Below are 26,427 nucleotides of genomic sequence, written 5' to 3'. Positions count from 1 at the left end.
TATAATAGAATATTGTAGTGCCATGAAAAATAATTCTTCTGAAAACTAAAGATGGAAAATGCTGAGGATTGATTTTTAAATAGAAAAAAAGTAGAATTCAGAGCTGGAAAAACAGAACGATACTAAATTTTTAGTAGAAGTGGTAGTAGTGATGGTGGTGGTATGTACGTACATATCAGGTTGTGTAAGGAAAGATGATGGAGAGATGAGAAATTCACTAAAATTATGCAAAAATTATGCTTTTCTCTGAATAAAAGGATTGTGTTTAAATTCTTACTTTTTCCTTTTATTTTCCATGTTTTTAAAACTTTCAACTGTAAGAATGTATCACTTTTTATAATCAAGCAAAAACAATAAATGTTATTTTGCAGTTCCCATCTGACACTTTCTTATGTTATCTTCCTCCAGTTGTCAAGGAGCAATTGGTTGCCAAATACCAGGAAATTAACAGCAATTATCACCAGCTGGCTAGCTGCTAGGAGTAGTCACTGGACTGTAATCCACCCAGCATGAGATAGAAAACCTTGAAGGAATAAAGTCGATGATTAATCAAACTTGAAAAATTAACTTCCCGGGATAGCATATATCAAGAAGGCTTACTCACTGAGCACTAGACATCATTCCCGAAAGTCCCATCCTAATGATTTCAGCAGCATTAGCTCTTCAAAACAGGTTGCTAATAGTTCACTCTACAGAAAAAGAGTTTCATGTGTTTGAGATAACTTCTAAAATTCTAGCTAACAATGAAATATTTCATTGTCTGGGAGGTGACAATAATATTTATCTGTAAGATTTTCTTTAATCAGCATTGGGTTCAAGTGCACAAAGGGCATTACTGGATTGCATACTGACTTTACAAAGATAGAGAACTATCATCTTTCTACATTTCCTAAAATACAGGCAGGTAGACTACATGAGGGCATAGATATTAATTTTGAGATTTTGAGGAGAGGCAGCAATAGCACCCTTCTTTCCTACTCAAATTCTGATCAAGTTAAAATATAGACAAAATGTTAAGACAGCTAGAAAATCAAAATCAGGGACAGCACTTCCATTTGGGACAAAGGAGGCATTCGTATATTGACCCAGGATTGGCCAGACACCAACCTTGTTGGAGGTAATCCTAGTGCTGAGCCTACCACAGGGACAGAAGCTGCCTTTGCATAACTGTTAGTGGTGGAGGAGCAGAGCAGAACGTGCACTTTCTTTGGGCAGAGTTGTATTTCAGCAGTGGTTCTCAAAGTGGTGTTCCTGGACTGGCAGCATCAGCACCACCTGGGAATTTGTTAAAAATGCAAAATCATGGGCCCACCTTAGACCTACTGAATTAAATCTCTGGAAAGGGGGACCAGAAATTTTTAAAGAGCATCTTTAAGTAATTTTAAAATCACCTGAATTAGAGAGAGAGAGAGAGAAGGGAACTAAAATACACATGCACACTACCTTTTTCCAAGCTCTCCAGTAAAATAACTCACTCCACGTTTGTGGGAAGAAGTGAGTGAGGGGGATTAGGAGAGAGGCTAGGAAGGTTACACTCTTGGAACTCCCTCCAGATAGAAGGAAATATCAGGGGTAGGGAAGAAGCATCCCCCTACTAATCTTCTTTAGCCATTAATTCTCCTAACCTATTGAGTTTAAACCTTAAGCTTATGATTAAATGGGGATTTACCTGTCCCCTTTGACGGAGATTACAGGAGGATCCTGACAGTTTTCCTATTTCATGAGGCGACTTCTCCCTTTACCAAACTTTACTTCTTTTAGTACCTTCCTGGAATCATTGGTGGACAGTGTAGATTTTGCTCCTCAAGATTTCTGAAATGATTTCAAATACCAATTAATTAAATAGGTTGAGAAAAATTTTAGAATTATGACTAATCCCTCCAAAATGAAAAGTTTAAGGCTAATCTAATTATTATGAAATAGGGATATTTACAGACTACTTTTGATGACGAGAAAGAAAAATCTTTATTCTTAGGCCCAGAAATTTTTAAAAACTTAACTCAGATTTATCTAGAAGTCTTACAGCCGAACTTGCAAATCAAACTTGAAGAAACTACTCACAAAATTTCAGCTAATGACCCACTTAGCCAGGCAACTACTCTTTTTTATTTAATCAGAGAAATGATCTATGGTGCAAAATACTTTTAGTAGTCCAATCATTCCTGTGATAAGTAAAATTATATAACTGTATAAAACTGCACAATGTCCAAACTGAAGGCACAGTACCATCACAAGTTGAACTTGATGATTTTCTCCTTGTGTACAACTAATTGCAGTGGAGGATTGCTCATTTCCTGTTCCACTAGGAATTAACTCCAAGGCCATTTTGTACTTAAATCCAACAGGACCCTCTCATTTCTATTTCCCATCTCAAATTAAACCCACTCGTATTGTCCAACATAAACTATCTAAGATTCTACAAATAGAATCAAATTAGGATATTCCAATAATAGTAGCCAGTAGATATTCCCAAATGTGAAATAAATTTTCTCTCAATTTTATATTCCAAGGAAGAAATTAAGAGACAAAAATTAAAGACATCAAAATCCAAATGAATTAAAGCCTCAAATTGAGCCATCTTGTTTTGTTTCGTTTTGTTATTTATTTTATTATTATTATTATTATTATTATTTTGCAGTACGTGGGCCTCTATTGTGGCCTTCAAAGGAAATATGTTTTCCCTCCAAAGGGAACACTGGTAATCCACAGGCTTATTAGATAAACCCAGTAGACTAATAGAACAAGAGTAGCTGGATGTTAGGGGAATTGAACTCTTTTTCACACTCTTGATATTTATTTATGTGTAGCAGGAGCTCCACTATCATTGCATCTCTTCACTCATTCCACCCCACCAATGATCCATGAGTGGGTGAAAAGAAATTGGGCATGTTTAGCCCAGCCATTTGCTGTCCTTTCTCCCTACAGAAAAAATGTGTTCCACTCTGCTGCCCCATTCTACAAGTTGTATACAGAACTAGCTGGGAATGAGTTTTTGTTTTGTTGAAATAGGCAATGCTGAGGTAACAAAATCTCAGTGACTTCAGCAGCTCTCCAAGAGCTATTCACTTCCAAGCAATGAGTCAGAAATCCAGTCAGCTTATGTCTTGCCATTGTACCACTTGAGCATATGAATTTCTGGTAATGTTGCTAAGGTGAAGACAAAACATTGCACAGCAGCTTTTAGATGCTTTAACCTGGAAGTGACATACCATATATGTCATAGGGCATTGTCTAGAACTCATCACATTATTCAGTTTAACTGCAAGGGAGCTAGGGGAATATTGAAAGCTTGTGCAGATTTGGTAAGCAGCTGATATCTCTGCTACAGTAGATTTATAATATTCTGGTGAGCACTGTCAGTAAACTTGTTTGCCTCTAAGATATAAGACACATTTACCTATATCAAGTCTATCAGTAATGAAGATGATATTTTTTATCCCGTCTGCCCCATTTGTCTTGTTTTTTAATTGCTTCAGAATTTGGGTGGGGTAGAGATGTGATTTCTATTGCCACCTCCAGTGGCCTCAACAATGAGTACTAAACAATTAGTAAAGATAATTGACCTTTACAATTATCTGAGGATCTCAACAAAGAAAGATTACTGTAAATCAGACAAAGATTTGGGAAGTAGGTAGAACTTAACCTCAGATTTGAAAGATAAATGAGACTTAGAGTTATAAACATTTTTAGTATCTCTTCTAAGTAAAATCAGCAAAAAATTTTCTGAAACTGTATCTTCTTAATAAAATAAAGACAAAAAAGATATGGAAAAGTCAATGAGCTAACCGAGAGGTTTTGACAGTCACGAAATGTTAAGTCCTGAAATGTAACGTTCCTTGCTTCCCTGTAATACGAAACCATTATTTTTCTTGATGGCTTAACAAGGATGTGTTGAACATATGCCAGATCCATGCACATACAGACATATTCCATTAAACAATGTGGCAGTGAAGAGACCTTGAGTGAGATCCAATATGGCATTATGTGCTAGCAACATTTTAAGGTACTCAATCTGATCCATTGTAAGCCTTCTTCTTCTAAGTCCTTTTTCTTGCAAGCGCACAAAGAAAAGTGAACTTTGTCAGTTACTTTGAATGTCATGTTCTGCATTCACTGCCATAGTAATCATCCTAGTAGGTTTTCCACGAATCTTGGTAAATGCCAAGACATCTTCTTTGAAAACTGTTATCAGATAATTACCTCACTCCATCTGGCTGTTGTGAGTCTATAAGTATGTCATGTATTTTTAATCATAAGTCCAAGCCTACAAGATTCCAAACTTGGTATACTTTACCTTTGTAAATATTAATCTGATGCTTATGGGGGAAAATCAATGACTTTTTCTTCAGTGATTGATTCTCATCTAAACAAGAGGCTACAATTTACTGAAATTCAATTAATGACATTAAACTTCAATATGTATAATACACAAGAGTGAATTCTTTGAATAAATGTTTATCACATAATGATTTCCTTCATAATAAGCAGAAATAAGTTGAAGAAGCAAGATAAATTTCATTATATAAGCAGGCAATGTTTAGGGTGATTTTTGTCCTATAAATAATATTTATTAAGCAATATGCCCTACTGTTTCACAAGACTGATTCAATATTATGTAAAAAAACCCAATTACCTCATATTCCAGTGCTGTGTCTGCACTGCATTAGTCCCCATTCAAATCTTTTAAATCTATATTAAAATTATTATTATTATAATTTCTTCATTATATATTGGTCAAATGGCAAGTGAAAGAAAACCAATTTAAACCAGCATAAATAAAAGAGGAGAGGAAAAAGAAAAGTAAAAGGAAGAAGGAAGAAAGAGAGGTAGAAAGAGAGGGAGGGAAGGAAGGAGGGAAGACAGGAGGGTAGAAAAGTAATGGCCCACTAACTAAGTGGTCTAGGAGTAAATTGTCCTCCCTTCTGGTATAAATGGATTTAGATATTCAAATATTATCAGATTCTCTCTTTCCCCACCGAGACCCTCTCTCCTTGCTCTCCTTGGAAGATGGATACTAGTGGTACAATCCCTAAGCTTGAATCTCAGTTTAAGAAAAATAAAGTTGAGAAATAAAATAAGTCCACAGGAGACTCTGATTGGTCCATTTCAGATCATATTTTCAAACAAACCCATGAGTGCAACAAGAAGAATGGAATATTCTGATTGTCCAGGGTCGGAATTACCGACCTACCTCTGTTACCAGATTTAACAGAGAAGTCAGTAAAGAAAACATGGTTAATAAGCTAACAATAATATGTAACACTACTGTTTTATTTAGCGTCAGGCAGGCTGCTTGGTATAATCTCAAGGACTGATTAATATAATAAGCCTAACACAGAAGTACTACTGTTATTCCTCTTTTACAGGTGAGGACACCAAGGGCAGAAGGACTGAGAAAGTGACAGAGCAATGAGGAGCAAATTCAAGACACAACTCAGGTAGTCTGACCTTACAGTACAATCATTAAATATACATGGTCGACAGATAAATATATATATATTTAGATCCTTCTACAAACAGCTTTGTCCAAAAATAATGATTCTGGAAAAATCTAAAACTCTGCCTTTACTGTATGTTCATCTTTACTGGTGAGATTTTCCATTTTGTAATTTTCTTGTTTCTAAATGTGGCCTTTTCTTTTCTGCCTAGGGAAATTCCTTTAGCATTTGTTGTAGAGCTGGTTTGGTGGTGCTGAATTCTTTTAGCTTTTGCTTGTCTGTGAAACTTTTGATTTCTCTGTCAAATCTGGACAACAGCCTTGCTGGGTAGAGTATTCTTGGTTGTAGGTTTTTCCCTTTCATCACTTTAAGTACATTGTGCCTCTGCTTTCTGGCCTGCAGAGATTCTGCTGAAAAATCAGCTGATAACCATACTGGAGTTCCACTGTATGTTATTTGTTGCTTTTCCCTTGTTGCTTTTAATATTTTCTCTTCATCTTTAATTTTTGTCATTTGACTAAAATGTGTCATGATATATTCCTCTGTGGGTTAATCCTGTATGGGACTCTGCACTTCCTGTACTTGGGTGACACTTTCCTTTCCCAGGTTAGGGAAATTTTCAGCTATTATCTCTTCAAACATTTTCTCAGGCACTTTCTCTCTCTCTCCTCCTTCTGGGACCCCTACAATGCAAATGTTATTGTGCTTGATGTTGTTCCAGAGGTCTGCTCTGCAGTAGTGATTTCCACCAGTCTGTCTTCCAGCCCACTGATCCATTCTTCTGCTTCATTTATTTTACTATTGATTTCTTCTAGTGTGTTTTTCATTTCACTTATTGTAGTCTTCAATGGTACATTGGATATGTTTGGTTGTTCTTTATATTTTCTAACTCTTTGTAATAACTTCTAATTTCTCTCTCTGTGCATCCATTCTTCTCCCAAGTTCTTGGATCATCTTTATGATCATTACTCGAACTCTTTCTCAAGTAGATTGCCTATCTCCACATCACTTAGTTCTTCTGGGATTTTATCTTGTTCCCTCATCTGAAACATATTCCTCTGCCACCTCATTTTGTCTGAATCACTTCACACCAGTCAAAATGGCCATCAACAAAATGTCTACGAATAATAAATGCTGGAGAGGGTGTGGAGAAAAAGGAATCCTCCTACACTGTTGGTGGGAATGTTGGTGCAGTTACTGTGGAGAACAGTATGGAGGTTCCTTAAAAAACTAAAAATAGAGTTACCACATGATCTAGCAATCCCACTTCTGGGCATATATCCAGAGAAAACTATAATTTGAAAAGATACATGCACCCCAATGTTCATAGCAGCAATATATACAATAGCCAAGACATGGAAGCAACCTAAGGGTCCATCAACAGATGAATGAATAAAGAAGATGTGGTACATATATACAGTGAAATATTACTCAGCCATAAAAAAAGAATGAAATGATGCCACTTGCAGCAGCATGGATGGTCCTAGAGATTATCATACTAAGGGAAGTGAGTCGGACAGAGAAAGACAAATATCACATGATACCACTTATATGTGGAATCTAAAAAGATGATACAAATGAATTTATTTACAAATCAGAAATAGATTCACAGACATAGAAAACTAACTTATGGGTACCAAAGGCAAGTGAGAGAAAGGGATAAATGAGGAGTTTGGGATTAAAATATACACACTACTATATATAAAATAAACAACAAGGACCTACTGTATAGTACAGGGAACTCAACATCTTGTAATAACCTGTATTGGAAAAGAATCAAAAAAAGAATATCTATATAGATAGATAGATAGAGAAAGAGAGAGAGAGATCTGAAACTAACACAACATTGTAAATCAACTATATTTCAATAAACATTTTAAAAATAAAAAACTCTAGACTTTAGACCTCCAGCTATCACCCATATTTCTTCTCTCTAATGTATGGCATACTTTACTTCGTACTTTTCCACTGTGCCCATGGGAGGAAATACTTTATATTAATCTCCTGATTTTAACCATAAAAACCACATGGAGAAAAAATCCAGTACCCCAAAGAATAAGAAATATTATTTAAAAAAATTTAGGAATGGAAGTTAATTTTATGACACATTCACTGTTGGGTTAACAGCATCCATACGCAGAAATGTTCTAAACACATCAAGCAGCTCAGCTCGACTGGCACCCCTTTGGAGTCCTATCAGATATAAAACAGAGGTGTTAGGACAGTTTTGAAATCATTTTGAAAAAACTACTTTATTTGACCCCAAATACACATGCTGGGTGATTATTTGCTTTCATCATCCACCACAAACTGCTTTTATTTTCTTTCTCAGCATTCACCAGGAAGAGAATGACCATCTATTTTTGAGATTATTTTTGAAGTTGGAAGTATATGAGCATATGGTTTTTTATGAAAAAATTAGTAGCATATAGAACAATTCTTCACCATTGTGTTGTCATTTATAGCAACCTGCTATGTTGGTGAAAAAAGTGGGGGAAAAAAGAGAAAAAAATAAGAAGAGGAAATGGTGTGTGAATCATCTAGCCTTGTATAAACATTATAGGCATTCCAATAGCATCTTTTATGGCATCCTTTAAAAATCAGTCATTGTAGTTTTTTCTTTTATATCGTGGAGTATAATTGCTTTACAATGTTGTGTTAGTTTCTGCTGTGCAACAAAGTGAATCAACTATATGTATATATATCATTGTAGATAAATAGATGCAAAAAATCTAGTTTTCATTGTAGAAATAATTATATTTCTATAAGAAATATTTATTACTTTATATATTAAATACAAATATAAACAAAACTATATACAAATGTATATTATATATTTATTTCTATAAGGAATATTTATATATTTTGTATATATATACATATATTCATATTATATGCATATGACTCCTTCCATAAAATAAATATAATTGATAGATATTTTATAAATATGTTCATATGGACTAAACTGTATTCCCCCAAAATTCACATGTCATAGCCCTAACCCCCAATGTAACTGAATCTGGCAGCAAGGTCTCTAGGAGGTAATTAAGGTTAAATGAAGTCATAAGGGTGGGGCCCTGATCAGACAAGACTGTGGCCTTAAAGGAAGAGGAAGAGAGAGAGAGAGTTCTCTTTGTCTCTACTATGTGAGGACACAGTGAGGAGTCAGCCAACTGTAAGCCAAGAAGACCTCTTTCACCAGAAACCAAATCAGTTGCACCTTGATCTTGGACTTCTTAGCCTCTAGAAGAGTGAGAAATAAATTTCTATTTTTCAAACCACTCAGTCTATAATAAACTAACTAGTCTATAAAATAAACAGTCTATAATAATATTTTGTTATGTCAGCTCAAGCAGACTAAGACATATGTATGCATATATAATACTGGTAACAATGATTGACATTTATTTAATGCCCAGGTGCTATTTTAAGCTAGTTACATGAATAATTTCATTTGCTTTCCACCACAATTTTGTGAGTTATGCATTATTATTATATCAGTGTCATATGTTAATCAATTGTTCACATTCACATAGCTGATGCTCAGTGGAACCAGGATTTGAACTTGTACAAGATAAATAAATAATTTCAAGATAAACTAATAATAGCAAAAAAGAAGAAAGCAGGAAAAAATGGGTGTAAATAAACTTCACCATAAAATATATATTTTTTAAAACTGAAAGAAAGGCATTGTGGAAATTGAGACATAGAGAAAAGATATTTTATGTATATTTTTTAAATCAGCCATAGGTGTCACCTTATAAATTAAAAACTGGTGGTTAGATAAATTTTTAAAGGATAGAATTTTAAGTGTTTCCTTTTGAAATGTATTTTATTAACTTACTACCAACCTCCTTCAGTGCTTTACTTAAAGGCATCTTAGTGCTTTTATAAGTAAGTGCCTCCCATTTCAGCACAAATGCAAGTGTTGTATGTAAATCAATGGAAAATATTATCCTGCTCAATATCATGTCTTCTATTTTTAGCATGTAAGCAGATTTCTTCTGCATAATGTTACTGAGCACAACTTTCTTATCATTTGCTTTTCTTATTTAATGAACATATTCTTAGACTGAGTTTTTTTTTCCATTGTATAAAAATATAGTACTCATTTTAAAATCTTTAGTGGATTTTTCCACTTCAAATGCACACATTTCAAATACACACACACACTCACACACACACACACACCATTATCAGAAAATTTATAATGTTGAAAATTTATTTAGCATTTATAATATAGGGAAAGACTAATAATATAATAAGTATGTCAAACATAAACATTTCTAAAATATTGACTATATACTCAGTCCTCAAATATTTACACTAATAGTAGAATACATTGTTTAGTTAATTAAATATGCTATATAAATTTTATGAGGTTTAAAAATCTGTTTTTCTTTTCTGATATGATGAAATATGCTTAAATATGAATTCACATCTACCAGTTATCAACTGAGACCTAAAATGGTTAAGAAAAATTAAAGAAATTCACACTTAAGGAACATATATATTTGTTTTAAACTAAAAATTGAAATATTTAAATTTTATTTTGTTACTATGAAAAAGCATATCAGCTAGGACAAATTTTAGCTTCTTATGAAGAGAACTCAAAATATATATGGCTTTTAAAAAGACACAGAGAGCACCAATTATAAAAGGAAAAATTGATAATTTTGACACCAACAAAATTTTTAAACTTCTCTTCATCAAAATCCATCATTAAGAAAATGTACAGGTGAGTTACAGATTGGGAGAAAATATACACAACACATGTATATGACAAATGACATATCGTATATTTATAATGTATATCTTATATACATCATATGTATGTTTATCTTTTGCCTGTTTCAAAAATAAGCAGAAGATTTGAGCAAACACTTCACAAAAAAACATATACAAATGGTCAATAAGTACATGAAAAGTGTTCAACATTATTAGATATCAGGGATATACAAATTAAAACCACAACAAGACATCAGTATATTTCCACCAGTGTAGTTAAAATGAAAAATATTGACAGTACCAAATGTTGGAGAGGACGTACAGCCACCAGAACCTCCAACCTTGCTGATGGGAATACAAAATAGTACAACTACTTTGGAAAACTAACAGTTTCTTTAAAAAATAAAACATATTTAACCTATGGGCCAGCACTTTTCCATTACTACATATTTGTCCAATGGGAATGAAAACATGCACCTACATAAGTCTATGGATAAAAGTATTCCTAGTAATTTTACTCATGAGAGCCCCAAGTGGGAAACATCCATTAAGAGGAGAATGATTAACTAGCTGTGATTCAATGGAATAATAACTCAGCAATAACAAGTCTAATATTGATACTGTTAATAACATGGACGGATCTCAAAAGCCTTAATCTGAATAAAAGAAGCCAGATACAAAATAATACATAGTTCATGACTATTTATATTAAATTTGAGAATCAATGAAGCTGATCTACAGTGATAGAAATCAAACCAGTGGTTGTTTCTTGTGGAGGTCAGGGAAATGATCGGGAAGATACAAAAGGAAACTTTCTTGGTTGATGGAAATGTTCTGTATCTTGATGGCGGTGTGGGTTACATGAGTGTATGTTTGTCAAAACTAATTGAACTTTACACCTACAATCTCTGAATTTTAATGCAAATAAATTATATCTCAATAAAAAATTACTTAAGGAAAGACAGGTATTTTTTCTGTCTCTTATACAAGGAAGTCCAGGGGAATAGAATGTAGCAGTTCACTTCCAGCAGAAAGCAGATCCTGAGACAGAGTTTTGTGTGTGAAGGATGTTTATTTGAGAGTTCCTTTGGGATCGACACCTGTGGAAAGGAGAAGGGGGAAGCAGGATTCAGCAGCAGAACTATTTGAATGTAGCAGAGGCCCAACAGCACCAGCTGACCCCACCAGGACCTCTCAAGCTGAAGTGTCCTATCAGAGTTGTGCCCATTGGGTAAAAGTGGCCAGACTTTTATCTATCTGCTCCGGTGACTGATGGGATGTGAGACATTCCTGGACGGGTGTGAGCTCAGTTGAGCTGAAGTCTCTGTATCTGAGGCAATCTCTAAAAGGGCCAACAGCTGAAGGCATCTGCTGACAGCATTCCCAGCACCGGGGACAAGTCTTTTGATGACACATCTGGGAGGCACACAGGCATACCCCATGTCCATCAGAGGTAGGATTACCATTTTCAGCAAGTGAAAAACAGAATACCTAATAATTTTTGTATAAGTATTGCATAAAGCATGCTTGTAATAATACTAAAAAAAAAGGTTTGCTGTTTATTTGGAATTCAAATTGTACTGCAGCTGGTCTCACACAGTAACTGAAACTTATCTCTCATCACCATCCATTCTAGATTCCTCTTACTACCTTTGCTGGTTTATATGGTGGCACAACCCAGACCTTACCTTCATCCTAAGAGGGCTGAGCCCCTAGTCACCAAGATCTTCTCAGGTTGGAGATGCTGAACTTAGCTATTTACCCTCACAACAGACAGGAGAGTAAAAAGAGGCACCTAAGCAGATTGCCTGGGTGCCAAACATGTTCTCCCCACTTCCACTGAGTAACAGCAGCCCTAACTCTTCCTGATAATTGGGGCAAATAACCCCTGCAAGATGGTAACTCCTCCTCTTGCCTACTGGTCCCTGGACACAAACATCCTGAAGTGCCGTGGCAGTCATAGCTTAGAGTTCAATGCTTCTCTCATGTGTCCCCTGGTGAAAGTGTTCCCTAACATGCAGAGCTCATAGTTGTTGGTACAGGCAGCACACATCCCCAAGTAGGCCATTGGGAGTTAGAGTAAGCATGGCTGGTGCCATAGAAAGGTCTTTGATTCATGACATGCACTGTGCCATGGAGTATGGTGTCCCATCATTGTAAGATATCAACTCCAAGCTGGTGCCTCAGGTATGCCTCCAACAGGACATTCTAGTTCTCAGAAAGGTGCTGCATGGTGCTGTATGTGATACAGCTAGTGGATCCCATGATCACAGTCCTCATTTGCAATAAACTGGGTCCCCTGGTTTGATGCAATGTTATGTGAGATCCTAGGACAGAAATTAAATACTCCATAAACCCTCAGATAGTGATATTGGATTGGTTGAGGATCTGCAGGTAAGAAAGGCAAATCATACTCAGAAAAGGTATTTTTCCTGCCAGATCAAATTGCTGGCCTTTCCTAGAAGAAGCCTCATGTAGAATGGTATCATATCAGAGGCTCAAGAATGGTCTCTGCTGCTGTAAATTTGGACATTCATTAGCTAAATCAGACCTCATGTTGTTGGGCTCAAAAATAGCCTACAAGGGCTTCCCTGGTGGTGCAAGGGTTGAGAGTCTGCCTGCCGATGCAGGGGACATGGGTTCGTGCGCCGGTCCGGGAAGATCCCACATGCTGTGGAGCGGCTGGGCCTGTGAGCCATGGACGCTGTGCCTGCGTGTCCAGAGCCTGTGCTCTGCAACGAGAGAGGCCACAACAGTGAGAGGCCCGTGTACCATAAAAAAAAAAAAAAGTTTGATAGATAGTAATTATTCTGTTCTTTGTTTTTAAAAGAAGAAGCATATCAGGCCTTTGGAAAATAAATCTCAAAAATTATTAATGAAATTCATCAAGATTCACTAAGAAAATCTTGCTGCAAAGATTGGCCACTTGAAAGAAGATAGGATATTATAAACATAACATGAATGTGTCATGAAGATATTTTACAAGCCGTGTGGATGAAAGGCTCTTGGTGCTCCAGCCAGGAGTCACTACTGTGCCTCTGAGGTGGGAAGGCCAACTTCAGGACACTGGTCCACAAGAGACCTCCCAGCTCCACGTAATATCAAATGGCAAAAATCTCCCAGAGTTCTCCATCTCAACACCAACACCCAGCTTCACTCAATGACCAGCAAGCTACAGTGCTGGACACCCTATGCCAAACAACTAGCAAGACAGGAACACAACCCCACCCATTAGCAGAGAGGCTGCCTAAAATCATAATAAGGCCACAGACACACCAAAACACACCACCAGGCGTGGACCTGCCCACCAGAAAGACAAGATCCAGCTTCATCCACCAGACACAGGCACTAGTCCCTTCCACCAGGAAGCCTACACAACCCACTGAACCAACTTTAGCGACTGGGGACAGACACGAAAAACAACGGGAGCTACAAACCTGCAGCCTGCAAAATGGAGACCCCAAACACAATGAGATAAGGAAAATGAGAAGACAGAAAAACACACAGCAGATGAAGGAGCAGGATAAAAACCCACAAGACCTAACAAATGAAGAGGAAACAGGCAGTCTACCTGAAAAAGAATTCAGAATAATTATAGTAAAGATGATCCAAAATCTTGGAATAGAATAGACAAAATGCAAGAAACATTTAACAGGGACCTAGAAGAACTAAAGATGAATCAAGCAATGATGAACAACACAATAAATGAAATTAAAAATACTCTAGAAGGGGTCAATAGCAGAATAACTGAGGCAGAAGAACCGATAAGTGACCTGGAAGATAAAATAGTGGAAATAACTACTGCAGAGCAGAATAAAGAAAAAAGAATGAAAAGAACTGAGGACAGTCTCAGAGACCTCTGGGACAACATTAAATGCAATAACATTCGAATTATAGGGGTTCCAGAAGAAGAAGAGAAAAAGAAAGTGATGGAGAAAATATTTGAAGAGATTACAGTTGAAAACTTCCCTAATATGGGGAAGGAAATAGTTAATCAAGTCCAGGAAGCACAGAGAGTCTCATACAGGATAAATCCAAGGAGAAACACACCAAGACCCATATTAATCAAACTGTCAAAAATTAAATACAAAGAAAACATATTAAAATCAGCAACGGAAAGACAACAAATAACACACAAGGGAATCCCCATAAGGTTAACAGCTGATCTTTCAGCAGAAACTCTGCAAGCCAGAAGGGACTGGCAGGACATATTTAAAGTGATGACGGAAAAAACGTACAACCAAGATTACTCTACCCATCAAGGATCTCATTAAGATTTGATGGAGAAATTAAAACCTATACAGACAAGCAAAAGCTGAGAGAGTTCAGCACCACCAAAGCACCTTTACAACAAATGCTAAAGGATCTTCTCTAAGCAAGAAACACAAGAGAAGGAAAAGACCTATAATAACAAACCCAAAACAATTAAGAAAATGGGAATAGAAACATACATATCGATAATTACCTTAAATGTAAATGGATTAAATGATCCCATCAAAAGACACAGACTGGCTGAATGGATACAAAAACAAGACCCATATATATGCTGTCTACAAGAGACCCACTTCAGACCTAGAGACAGATACAGAATGAAAGTGAGGGGATGTTAAAAGATATTCCATGCAAATGGAAACCAAAAGAAGGCTGGAGTAGCAATTCTCATATCAGACAAAATAGACTTTAAAATAAAGACTATTAGAAGAGACAAAGAAGGACACTGCATAATGATCAAGGGATTGATCCAAGAAGAAGAAGATATAACAATTGTAAATATTTATGCACCCAACATAGGAGCACCTCAATACATAAGGCAAATACTTACAGCCATAAGAGGGGAAATCGACAGTAACACATTCATAGTAGGGGACTTTAACACCCCACTTTCACCAATGGACAGATCATCCAAAATGAAAATAAATAAGGAAACACAAGCTTTAAATGATACATTAAACGAGATGGACTTAATTGATATTTATAGGACATTCCATCCAAAAACAACAGAATACACATTTTTCTCAAGTGCTCATGGAACATTATCCAGGATAGATCATATCTTTGGTCACAAATCAAGCCTTGGTAAATTTAAGAAAATTGAAATTGTATCAAGTAACTTTTCCGACCACAACGCTTATGAGACTGGATATCAATTACAGAAAAAGATCTGTTAAAAATATGAACACATGGAGGCTAAACAATACACTACTTAATAACAAAGTGATCACTGAAGAAATCGAAGAGGAAATCAAAAAATACCTAGAAACAAATGACAATGGAGAAACGACGACCCAAAACCTATGGGATGCAGCAAAAGCAGCTCTGAGAGGGAAGTTTCTAGCAATACAATCCTACCTTAAGAAACAGGAAACATCTAGAATAAACAACCTAACCTTGCACCTAAAGCAATTAGAGAAAGAAGAACAAAAAAACCCCAAAGTTATCAGAAGGAAAGAAATCATCAAGATCAGATCAGAAATAAATGAAAAAGAAATGAAGGAAATGATAGCAAAGATCAACAAAACTAAAAACTGGTTATTTGAGAACATAAACAAAATTGATAAACCATTAGCCAGATTCATCAAGAAAAAAAGGGAGAAGACTCAAATCAATAGAATTAGAAATGAAAAAGGAGAAGTAACAATTGACACTGCAGAAATACAGAAGATCATGAGAGATTACTACAAGCAACTCTATGCCCATAAAATGGACAACCTGTAAGAAATGGACAAATTGTTAGAAATGCACAACCTGCCAAGACAGAATCAGGAAGAAATAGAAAAGATAAACAGACCAATCAAAAGCACTGAAATTGAAACTGTGATTAAAAATCTTCCAACAAACAAAAGGCCAGGACCAGATGGCTTCACAGGCGAATTCTATCAAACATTTAGAGAAGAGCTAACACCTATCCTTCTCAAACTCTTCCAAAATATACCAGAGGGAGGGCCACTCCCAAACTCATTCTACGAGGCCACAATCACCCTGATACCAAAACCAGACAAGGATGTCACAAAAAAAGAAAACTACAGGCCAATATCACTGATGAACATAGATGCAAAAATCCTCAACAAAATACTAGCAAGCAGAATCCAACAGCATATTAAAAGGATCATACACCATGATCAAGTGGAGTTTATCCGAGGAATGCAAGGATTCTTTAATATACGCAAATCAATCAATGTGATACACCATATTAACAAATGGAAGGAGAAAAACCATATGGTCATCTCAATACATGCAGAGAAAGCTTTCAACAAAATTCAACACCCATTTATGATAAAAACCCTGCAGAAAGTAGGCATAGAGGGAACCTTCCTCAACATAATAAAGGCCATATATGACAAACCCACAGCCAACATCGTCCTCAATGGTGAAAAACTGAAAGTATTTCCTCTAAGATCAGGAACAAGACAAGGTTGCCCACTCTCACCACTCTTATTCAACCGTTTTGGAAGTTTTAGCCATAGCAATCAGAGAAGAAAAGGAAATAAAAGGAATCCAAATCGGAAAAGAATAAGTAAAGCTGTCACTGTTTGCAGATGACATGATACTATACATAGAGAGTCCTAAAGATGCTACCAGAAAACTACTAGAGCTAATTGATGAATTTGGTAAAATAACAGGATACAAAATTAATGCACAGAAATCTCTGGCATTCTTATACACTAATGATGAAAAATCTGAAAGTGAAATCAAGAAAACACTCCCATTTACCATTGCAGCAAAAAGAATAAAATATCTAGGAATAAACCTTCCTAAGGAGACAAGAGTCCTGTGTGCAGAAAATTATAAGACACTGATGAAAGAAAGTAAAGATGGTACAAATAGATGGAGAGATATACCATGTTCTTGGGTTGGAAGAATCAACATTGTGAAAATTACTACCCAAAGCAATCTACTGATTCAATGCAATCCCTATCAAACTACCACTGGCATTTTTCACAGAACTAGAACAAAAAATATCACAATTTGTATGGAAACACAAAAGACCCCGAGTAGCCAAAGCAATCTTGAGAACGAAAAATGGAGCTGGAGGAATCAGGCTCCCTGACTTCAGACGATACTACAAAGCTACAGTAATCAAGACAGTATGGTACTGGCAGAAAAACAGAAATATAGATCAATGGAACAGGATAGAAAGCTCAGAGATAAACCCACACACATACGGTCACCTTATCTTTGATAAAGGAAGCAGGAATGTACAGTGGAGAAAGGACAGCCTCTTCAATAGGTGGTGCTGGGAAAACTGGACAGGTACATGTAAAAGTATGAGATTAGATCACTCCCTAACACCATACACAAGAATAAGCTCAAAATGGATTAAAGACCTAAATGTAAGGCCAGAAACTATCAAACTCTTAGAGGAAAACATAGGCAGAACACTCTATGACATAAATCACAGCAAGATCCTTTTTGACCCACCTCCTAGAGAAATGGAAATAAAAATAAACAAATGGGACCTAATGAAACTTAAAAGCTTTTGCACAGCAAAGGAAACCATAAACAAGACCAAAAGACAACCCTCAGAATGGGAGAAAATATTTGCAAATGAAGCAACTGACAAAGGATTAATCTCCAAAGTTATAGAGCAGCTCATGCAGCTCAATAACAAAAAAACAAACAACCCACTCCAAAAATGGTCAAAGACCTAAATAGACATTTCTCCAAAGAAGATATACAGACTGCCAACAAACACATGAAAGAATGCTCAACATCACTAATCATTAGAGAAATGTAAATCAAAACTACAATGAGATATCATCTCACACCAGTCAGAATGGCCATCATCAAAAAATCTAGAAACAATAAATGCTGGAGAGGGTGTGGAGAAAAGGGAACCCTCTTGCACTGCTGGTGGGAATGTGAATTGGTACAGCCATTATGGAGAACAGTTTGGAGGTTCCTTAAAAAACTACAAATAGAACTACCATATGACCCAGGAATCCCACTACTGGGCATATACCCTGAGAAAACCATAATTCAAAAAGAGTCATGTACCAAAATGTTCACTGCAGCTCTGTTTACAATAGCCAGTAGATGGAAACAACCTAAGTGTCCATCATCGGATGAATGGATAAAGAAGATGTTGCACATATATACAATGGAATATTACTCACCCATAAAAAGAAACGAAATTGAGCTATTTGTATTGAGGTGAATGGACTTAGAGTCTGTCGTACAGAGTGAAGTAAGTCAGAAAGAGAAAGACAAATACCGTATGCTAACACATATATATGGAAATTTAGAAAAAAAAAATGTCATGAAGAACCTAGGGGTAAGACAGGAATAAAGACACAGACCTACTAGAGAATGGACTTAAGGATATGGGGAGGGGGAAGGGTAAGCTGTGACCAAGTGAGAGAGTGGCATGGACATATATACACTACCAAATGTAAAATAGATAGCTAGTGGGAAGCAGCCACATAGCACAGGGAGATCAGCTCGGTGCTTTGTGACCACCTAGAGGGGTGGGATATGGAGGGTGGGAGGGAGGGAGATGCAAGATGGAAGAGATATGGGAACATATGTATATGTATAACTGATTCACTTTGTTATAAAGCAGAAACTAACACACAGTTGTAAAGCAATTATACTCCAGTAAAGATGTAAAAAAAAACCAATAAATAAAAAAAGAGGAAGCATAACATGAAATGTCAAGTAAAGTTTGGGGGTATTTTTTGGAATTCAAAAAGAGCGTCTTTTTGGAAGTTCAGTTTTGAATAAGTAAATTGACCAGGGGTTAGTAATAACATCCTAGCTATTATGTTTCTTTAATCAGTTTTTGACACTAAACCATGACCTATATTTCAGAATAAATATTTTATGTCCTAGGGTGTCCAAGACAATCCAATTTAATCCTCCATTAAATTATGTTTCTTTCAAACAAAGGATATTTAGCTACCAAATGTTTTGATACTTTAAAAATATTTTTATAGATAAATTCACCATTTAGAAAAAACACATCTTTTATCAAGTCATGATCCCTATTTTGAATCAGAAACAATTATTACCTGAAATTATTTTAATATACTTGCCAAGTTCTATAAAAAGACATCACAACATTTGCTAACATTACCTGTTAGCAAAAGATGTTCTTAACTTGAATGATTGCTTAAAATTGCCAACATTTTTACAGTGCCTGTCATATATCATGATTTTCTCAGATAATCTCCAATTTTCAGATGAAGGAAGTAAAATTAATAAAGGTTAAATAACTTGCCCAAGAACACATACTTAATAAGTAAAGGGATTGTGATTGCTACCTAGTTCTGTCTGATTGTAATGTATAAATCATTGTATTAAACAAATATCGTGACAACAAGCATATTAGTTAGATTCTTTGTTCTCACCCTATAGGGATGGAACAATATCCAATAAAATGAAAGTTTTAATAGAGAGGTTCCAAAACCCTCGGGAACCACTTGCTGTAGTGAATATTTGCCAACTGACTTCCCAGCATCCATTCTTCCATTCCACATTCTCAAAAGCTACTAATTGCTTTTGGGGAAGTATATTAGTTTCTAATTGTTGCATTTTAAAAATGAACACAGGAGAAGCTCTTTCAGAATGTCAGAGAAAAAAAACCTTTCAAAATTCATTACTCCATAAAGGCAATGAGAACACTATCAGAAATTGTCAGAATCTAAATTTCAGAACTTCTGAAATTAAACAGAAGGCTTATAATAATCCAAGGAGCGTGTATTCAAGAAAAAGAGCTGAATCTCAGTAAGAACAGTGAGTTTCACAGCCTCTTAACTTGCTTTATTCCCATGACCCTCTTTTTAGTTCCACCATAGCCTTGAAACTAGCAGACTCACACCATGGTAGGTATGCAAGCCAAAAGACTAGCAGACACTGAAGGGGAAAGAATTGTTTTGAAGCTTCCTCAAAAGTCTAATTCCCAGAGAATTGTCACTATTTGACATGTCTATCATCTCTTTGGAAAAGCCCCATTCACAGGACTCATCTGTATTTTACCTAAGCTTGCTCAGTGGAAAGAGCCCTATCCTCAGGGCGTTTGTTAAAAACAATCGAATGACAATAGATAGTAACTCAAATCCACGTGAAGAAATAAAGAACGCCACTAAAGGTAACTACATAGGTAATATAAAATACAGTATAGGACTTCCCTGGTGGCGCAGTGGTTGAGAGTCCGCCCGCCAATGCAGGAGACACGGGTTCATGCCCCAGTCCGGGAAGATCCCACGTGCCGCGGAGCGGCTGGGCCCGTGAGCCATGGCCGCTGAGCCTCCACGTCCGGAGCCTGTGCTCCGCAACGGGAGAGGCCACAACAGTGAGAGGCCCGCCTACTGCAAAAAAACAAACAAACAAAAAGTACAGTATATATGTATTTTTGTTTGCACTCTTTACTCCTGCTATCTGATTTAAAAGATAACATAAAGCCATAATTATAAAATTTTGTTAATAGGCTTATAATATATAAGAAGTATTTTGCATGACAAGAATAGCACAAAAAAGGTTGGGAAAGGCACTATTTAGGAGCAAAGTTTTAGTATAGTGTTAAAATTAAGTTGTTATTAATGTGAAGCAGATTAAGATGCTAATTATAATCCCCAGGGCAACTACTAAGAAAATAACTTTAAAAATATATAGTAACAGAAATAAGCGAACTAAAATAGAACACTAAAAGTTATCTGTTTAATGGAAAAGTATATGATGACTTTTTAGATATGTTCTCTTCTACAGGTTTTACAGTTTTACATTTTACATTTAGATTTATGATTCATTTTGAGTTAATTTTTGTACAGTGTAAGGTCTAGGTCAAGGTTAATTTTTCTGCCAATCAGTGTCCAATTGTTCCAGTGGCATTTGTTGAAAAGGTTATTCTTCCTTGAATACTTTTGCTCCTTTGTCAGAGTGAAATTGGTCATGTTTTTGTGGGTATATTTATGTTTTCTATTCTATTCTATTAGTACATGAGTTTATTCCTCCACTAATACTACACAGTCTTAATTACTGTAGCTACATGGTAAGTCTTAAAATTGAGTAATAGGGGGCTTCCCTGGTGGCGCAGTGGTTGAGAGTCCGCCTGCCGATGCAGGGGACACGGGTTTGTGCCCCGGTCCGGGAGGATCCCACATGCCGCGGAGCGGCTGCGCCCGTGAACCATGGCCGCTGAGCCTGCGCGTCCAGAGCCTGTGATCCGCAACGGGAGAGGCCACAACAGTGACAGGCCCGCATACTGGAAAAAAAAAATTGAGAAATAGGATTCCTCCAACTTTATTCTTGTTTTTCAAAATGGTTCCAGCTATTTTAATTCCTTTGAACTCCATAAAATTTTAAAATAAGTTTGTCTTTATCTACAAATAGTGACATTTTTTAAGACTTTTCCTTAAATAATGAAGAGGGAGTATAATATACATGAGTTTCAACATCTTGATGTAGAAAGTAGTGTTGTACATTAGAAAGCGCTTTAACAAAGAGCTAGTCAACTAAAGATTAAGATCTAGTTTTGTCACTTATTAGCTACCTGACTTTGGGCATATAATTTACTTTCTCTGATTTTCAGTTTCTTTATCTAGAAAGTGAGTAGGTGGGTAGTAGGCTTATAAAAAAAAACTGAGCTCCTTATATAATGGAATCAGTTTAAATACTGTCTGTAGATTGATGGTAATCAACAATCCCTCACAGTTGCAGCTGAGGTCTGCAAGAAGATACATTAAGCTTGTATCAAAATGTTTATGAAAATAACGTGAAAGTAAGTAAAATTCTGAATAAAATAGATTGTGATTAGAAAATAAAGAATAGCAAGCTAGGCATGGAGAGAGGCAGATTATTCACTATTAGTGTGGTAATATTTGCATAAGGTGACCTGCTACCTCAATTTATTGAATTGAAAATGCCAGTGATTGCAACAGCACTATCAATTTTATGTTCCACCAAGAAAGACAAAAATGCTATCGATTGTAATTATAAAACATCGTCTAATTTTTTTAGGTATTAAAATATGGAAACAATGTGCAACTTAAAATCAGTGAAAGAATACAATTCCTTCAAGCCTTCAAACCTGTCCTTGTAGTAAATCGGACAAATTGAAATTGTGGCTCTGCCACATATAAGTTGTATGACCTCTGGAAAGTTATTTGATCTCTCCAAGCCTCAGTTTGTTCATCTTAAAAAAATGAGGATAATAAGAGTAAACGGCTTCAAAAAACTTTACAGATCAAAAAGTCAGTGCCTTCAAAATGCTTAACGTTGTACAGAGCTGTAACAAACAATAGCTAATTCACTGGTACTTTAAGGGTTATTATTAGAAAGAACTACTATTATTGGGCCCTGGTACAGATGAGTAGTTTTTCTTACTAGAAGCTGGGCATGTTTTTCCTGTTCCCTTATCTCTGTCAGAGCTCAGGACCTCAAGCATTCTTACTTCATCAAATTTTTTGTTTTCTAGTATCTCCTAGAAATCTAGCTCTAGCCTTTAAAATCTCCGGGTAAATACCTTAACAACTTTATACCTCCTTTCAATCTTTATTTGGAGTAACATTTAGCCTTCAGTGAGTACTCAGTGTACTCTTGTATGTTTTCTTTATTGTACTTACTTAAAACCTTCATACTAAACAGGAAGTAGCTATACAAGTATTTCATAGGAGATTGTTTATGCTAGCATTTCCTAAACCTTACTCTTTCAACAGTTCTTGCTGTAAATACAAATACAGATTCTGGGAGCACACTGCTTTAGCTGATTGGGATGGAACCCTAATATCTTCCTTTTCTGGAAGCTGGCCAATTGACCTTGCTAAATAGTCATGTCTGGTAACCCTTGGTTTAGGCCTCCCAGGATCTTCCCTGTGAAGTCCCCAGACCACCTGAAACAGATTCACCTAGATTGATAAGAACATTTCCAGGTCAGAGTGTTGGCTTCAGAGTATGTACTATATTTTTATGATTGTACATGTATTAGTTTTTGCTTACATATTGTTTGTATCCCCACTGGACTGTAAGCTCCATGAGGATAGGGACTATAATTGTTTTTTTCCACTACTTTTCTAGCACCTTTGCTCTAACAAGGAAAAGGTGTGGAAGGGGGGGGTTAGAGATAGTGGCACAGATTACTCAGGAAATGTTTGTTCATAGGAATCATCTTTTGTTTGCGTACAAAGAAATCTGTAACTTATCACCATGTAACTTATACAATGAGATACAATTTAATAATGTTAAGTAAGATAAGTCTCAAGGATACTTTTCTAAAAGAGAAGCCAAAATTTATTTACTGTTTACTAATTAGTCCTTATGATAATAGAGCTTAGGAGCTAAGGCAGTTAGCTTAAAATTAGAATTGAGTACATTTTGGTCACTACCAATTACCAGCTGTGACCTTCAGTATTTTATTTAAGCTAGCTAAACCTGAGTTTGTATAGTCTTTTAAAAAGATAAATATCACGTTATCATCTTAATAGATGCAGAAAAAGCATTTGACAAAATTCGACACCAGTTCATGATAAAAACTCTTGACAAAGCTGGTGTAGAAGGAACACATCTCAACATAATAAAGGTCATTTATGACAAACTCATAGCTAACATTATACTCAATGGTGAAAAACTGAAAGCTTTTCCTCTAAATACAGGAAAATGACAAGGACGCCCCCTCTCGCCATTTCTATTTGACATAGTATTGGCCATAGTCCTAGCAATAGCAGTCAGCAAAAATAATAATAATAAATGGCATTAAAATTGGAAAGGAAAAGGTAGAACTGTCCCTGTTTGCAGATGGCATGATACTATATATAGAAAACCCTAAAGTTTCTACTAAAAATCTATTAGTGCTAATAAGTGAATTCAGCAAGGATATTACTCAGCCCTAACAAAGAATGAGATTTTGCCATTTGCAACAACATGAATGAACCTGGAGGCTATTACGCTTAGTGAAGTAACTCAAACAGAGAAAGACAAATACCATATATTTTTATTTATATGTGGAATCTAAAAAATAAAATGAATGAATATAACAAAACAGAAACAGACTCCTAGATACAGAGAACAAACTAATGGTTACCAGTAGGGAGAGGAATCGGGGGAGGAGCAAGATAGGGGAAAGAGATTAAGAGATACAAACTACTAGGTATAAAATCAATAAGATACAAGAATGTAATGTACAGCACAGGGAATATAACCAATTATTTATAATAACTTTAAATGGAGTATAATCTATAAAAACATCAAATCACTATGTTGTACACCTGAAACTAATGACGTTGTAAATCACTATATTCAATTTTTTTAAGTAAAGCAAACAATAAAAACTGTAAATGATAACTCATAGGCCTGTTTTTAAGAATCAAATAAAATAATGTATATAAAGAACTAAACATAGTATCTGGCACATGGTAAGCTCTCAATTATTGTCTTTTATGATTATTCATCTTGGAAATTAATATATTTAACCATGCTGAAATTAAGCATTTTGGCCTTTATCTTATTTTAATTATCAGCATTATTCATTCTCATTGCCATCACAAATATAATTGAGTGGTGGTGAAATTTCTGAGAAAAGAGTTAAAAATGCCAAGGCAATTTGAGATCACTTTTTTCATAGCTTATTTTTGAACTGTTTTTCTTTATGTACATATTATTTACAGTAGAAAATTTGAAATCACTAACAACTTTTTTTTTTGCCTGGGAAATAAGAAAATTAGCCAATCTGATAATTATTGCTATTATAAATAATTTTGTTCCCATATGTGTATCTGTGCTACTGTGTAAAGAAAAAGAGAAAAATGAAGAAAAACGAAGAAGGAAAGAAAGAAATGAGGAAAACCAGTTAAGGATACCAATGACTCACTAGTGTCAGAATATATTATGAGATATTGTGGATCTGTTGTTGGGAAAATGTACTCCATTTGCAGAAGACATTTTCTAGCATGACCACTGCAGAGGAGATAATAACAGAAGCTTTGCATTCTCATTTTACAATATACTAAGTGGAACGAAACTCAAATAAGTGACTCAAAATTCTACTCCTTCCACTATAAAATAATGTTTCTTAAATTCAAGAGCTTGTGTTTTGGGAGTGAGCTACTGTAGAATATTTTACCAGAGTCACTTAGTATTGATAAAATTCTCCAAAGAAGATTCATTGCTACTAAACTGTTTACAATTTATCAGATATGATGGATCCAACTATTCACCAGCTCTCTTATTTTGATTAACCTTATATCCTCCAACTAGGAATAATTTTAAGAAATTGAAACTAGTTGGCTATGTAGTTATATAAAAGCAGCAGCTCAGCTTCTGTCTCATTGTGGTAGATTGTTAACACTAACCACTCCCAGTGAATCACACTTTCCAATATTCATAATCTTGTGTGGTCCCCACATTGACTCTGGGTTTAGCCATCGGACTTGCTTTGGCCAATGGATATCAGCAAATGTGACACAAGCAGAGGTTTAAGTACTTATGCATGGAGCTTCCCCTCTTGGAATTCTACCTCTACCATGTGAGACAGAGACCAGCCTCCAGTCAGTCCTTGAGGTGAGTACATCTACATGAGTGAACCACAAGAAACCAGCTGAAGAACAACCCACCCAAACCACAGAATCATGAAGAATGATTAAATTACTATATTAAATCACTAAGTTATGGAGTTATTTGTTTGCAGCAATACATTACTAATACAGAATTTGGTAGTTTGCAGCAATACATTACTGATACAGAATTTGGTACTAGAATTGGGGAACGAAACTTGGAACGTGTGACATTACTTTTGAGACTGGGCAGTGGGCAGAGGCTGCAAAGGCAGCAAAGAAATGGTATAGTTGAATGAGTCATAAGAAATCCAATGCTAGAGACTGAAAGCATGGTGAGCTGTACTTTTGTAGTAGCAAAACAATTGGTAAATTTTGTTATCCACAGTAACTTTAAAATATAAAATATTCCTAGTGAACTTGAGGATTTAGGCTGACCAGTTTCCAAGCTGAATGTTGGAATTGTCCATTAGCTTCTTTTAGCAACATATGATAAAGGAAGAGAAGAAGAGCCCCAAGAAATAACTGCTTAGTGTGTGAACAGAATTTGGTGTGCCATTTTAACTAAATTTTAAGCATGGGGTGAAACGAATGCATTTAATTCTGGCTCCAAATCCTCCTGAGGTCAGGCTTGAGGTTAGGAATTCTTAAGAAGTACTTTTTTGCACTCCACCAGAACAAATCCCAAACAGACAACTATCATCAGTGTACCTTTTTGTAGTGTGTTTTTGGTTTGGGGAGTTTTATTTGTTTGTATGTTTATTTGTTTGTTTTGGGTT

General features: G+C 35.8%; 1 protein-coding gene across 1 annotated transcript in view; it reads left to right on the top strand.

Annotated features, from left to right (window-relative positions):
- METTL25 (methyltransferase like 25) overlaps positions 1-26,427 on the top strand; it is a 379,431-nt gene that overhangs the window by 71,827 nt on the left and 281,177 nt on the right. The window contains exon 2 of the mRNA XM_079936890.1: positions 5,367-5,438. The gene's annotated coding sequence lies outside the window, so the exon portion shown is untranslated. The remainder of the gene's footprint in view (positions 1-5,366; positions 5,439-26,427) is intronic.

This window comes from Stenella coeruleoalba, assembly GCF_951394435.1.
Source record: "Stenella coeruleoalba genome assembly, chromosome: 11".
Lineage (NCBI taxonomy): Eukaryota > Metazoa > Chordata > Mammalia > Artiodactyla > Delphinidae > Stenella > Stenella coeruleoalba.
This window is presented reverse-complemented; position numbering and strand designations above follow the sequence as displayed.